Here is a 2,839-nt window from a genome sequence, read left to right as displayed (position 1 = left end):
GGAACTTAGTTTTGATTGATGTATCTTGCACCTGTTAGTGGTCATTGTAATAACTTGTATCCACCGGCGGATGATAGTTTAGGTAGGCCTATTTCATGTACTTATGGGTATAGGACAACACAATAGGAGTTGAAAGGGAACATCGAAACTTCAGAGTGTAACGCAACAAATTCCACAAGTTACAGCTGGAAAGCTGACAGCTAACTTGTTTTGCCAAATGTTACCACATAGCTTGTATTTTCAATCATTTCCCTACTTACAAAAAGCAGCATGTTTGACATTACCTCACAAGACCACATTGCAGGCTACAGGGGGTTGTTTTGAAGACGAGTAAACAACGATTCAGTTTTTACAGAGAAATAAGTTGACAAACCAAACCAAAAAGGTTACAACTGAAAGCACAGCTTACCCTTCCAAAAGGTGAAAAACAATTATGAAAGCCCCCAGATGCTATTAAAGTCTAGACTTGTGAACGTACATGTGTGGTATGGGCTTTATTCAATTTTGGTTGATGTTACATGAATCCACTTTATGGAATGCTCCGAAATGGGAAGGTCACAGTGACTGATCATTTTAATCACAGTAGCCTCACTTTGAGTAAGATTTAATTTTTATTTGGAAGAATGATTTTATCCATGATTTCAAGCTATACGAGCAAAAGGAGGGTATTCTTTGTTCCCCCGAATATCTAATCATTACAGAACGATATTATGGTATACCTCGTTTTCGATTCAAGATGGCCGACTCGTGAATAACGTCACAAGCGTGCGGTAAGTGAAGACTTAGAATTTTTGTTTATGTCTTCGGGAGCCAATTACGGAAGGAAATTCCGGGCCGTTAAAACACCTCCAGCTAATGAAGCAACACTTTACGTACATGTATTATGGTCCACAAGTGTCGCTCAAACTCGACCGACGATTGCATTATGTTCTCATGTGCCTCAATGCCGCAGCAGAATTAGGCAGCCGTGTCAGTGAAACCAAAGTGGGTATATCGATCATTTCACGAGAAATAGTAGCCGAAACAGATCACCTAAGACGTCCCCCGAATGAAAAATTCTAAGGGAAAGGACTTAAACATCCTTAACAGTTAACGCTGAACTGGCACGCTGCACTGACAGTGCTAATTATCGATGTATTTATTGAGAAGGGTGGTCACACGAGGCAAAATGTTCACCGATCCTCTTTCTTTTCAGTCAACTGCTGCCTCGTAATCTTCAGGTGGAACTTCTTGTGACATGCGTATTCCCTTTGCTGGCTCTGAAATGCCCCATAAAATACCTCCATGCAGAATAAATAATTATGAAGGGATTAAAAGCATTTTTTAAGATTTAAAGGAACTCAAGTACAGTGTACATACTTAGGTAAAATCAATTCACACCTTGTCTCGCCTTTCATGTCTTTCTTTTTTTTCAAACATTTCCTTTCCGTTTTAGGAAAAGTGTGCAACTCATTACAATGTCTCAGTTTGAAAGTGAACTGGGTGAGGCTGTCTGGTGGCTTTATTTCTCGTTTCCTTGTTCTGTTTCCTTTAAAGGGGTACGACTTCCTGCTATTATGGAGATTATATGAACCAATAATGGAAGATCGCACTGGAATGAAGAATGTGCCCACCTGGCGCACACTAAATAGGTTTTGCAGGGTTATGGATACAGTTACGCGAACAGATACGTTATCACTTTTTGTGCTTCTGTGACGTGTATCCGTAGTACGCATGTTTTGCGTTTTGGGGTCTCCATACAAGGAAAATGGCAGCCCGTTGATGTCTACTAATCCAACAGCATGCAGCACATCCATGACTCCACTCTCACGAAGCAAAGCACAGTCATGCCTTCTTCCTTCCACTGGGCCATACATATTGGCTATCATGCCATCTGGTACAACTATTGACTGGAACTTGAGCGAATGAACCCGCTTGTGCCCATTGTAACATACTCTCTGGTTTCGTGTGGGTCTACAAATAGGGCGAACAGTTCCATCTAAAAAACCAAAGCAATCTGCGTATCTTTGCAGTCAAACAGATGATTGAGAGTAGCATTGATAATCATTGACAGTGTCGATTTTGGCCGGCCAAAAAAGAGCTCCAAATCTGGAAGTCTGTTTGGATACATCAGTCGTCTGAGGAGAACACACAGTGCATCCGTTCCATCTACAACAGTTCTGTTGGGGCAAACTATCTTCTCAGGTAAGTGAAGCCTCACAGCAAGCTGGCGGGTCATCATTTGTTGAACCTACATGCAGAAGGAAAAGATATGCTACGTAAGCATTTGTTTATTTTTGGAAACCTTTCTTCAATGAACTGCAGACTACATAGGCCTAGCCCCCGCCTAGCTAGGCTGATTTGATCAACATGTGAATGACTGCAAAAATATTTCATCTAAAATAAATTACTTGAAAATAAATTGGATTAAACGTTTTGCTTCACCTGAACAGATGTACACATCAGTCGTGAGCGAGAGGCGAGTAGTTTTAGAGTCGTTAGGCCTAGCCTCGGCCGCACCCAGAGCATGGATAAACCTCTCGTACTCATAGGCCTACCTGAAGTTACTTAGGCACTGAACATCAGAGATATTGTCAAGGTGAAATCTTGGATTATCAGAATCGAAGGTCGTTGACCTTATATGTGGCTGAAGAAGGACAAGAAATGCGTCTTCGTCTTCATTTTCCACTGAAGCGCAGAGTAATTCCGTTGTCTCCCTGGCCGCCGCCATAGTGGATGCATCGCCCTCAAGGGATCAAATCGCTACGAGTTGGGAAACAAAAACTCATATGCGTGCAGACGTAAACGGATACAGTTATCGTATCTGTATCCGTATCGGTAACGCTGCGAAACCTCCCTA

At 41.9% G+C, this 2,839-nt stretch overlaps 1 pseudogene; it reads right to left on the bottom strand.

Moving 5' to 3' along the window:
- Nucleotides 1-335: 335 nt before the first annotated feature.
- Nucleotides 336-2,266, bottom strand: LOC147799078 (uncharacterized; annotated as a pseudogene).
- Between the last annotated feature and the right edge of the window lie 573 nt (nt 2,267-2,839).

This window comes from Acanthaster planci, linkage group LG05, assembly GCF_054643075.1.
Source record: "Acanthaster planci isolate LZ-2023a linkage group LG05, COTS_SCS, whole genome shotgun sequence".
Classification (NCBI taxonomy): domain Eukaryota; kingdom Metazoa; phylum Echinodermata; class Asteroidea; order Valvatida; family Acanthasteridae; genus Acanthaster; species Acanthaster planci.
Note: the sequence above shows the minus strand (reverse complement) of the source record. Positions and strands in the feature narration are given on the sequence as shown.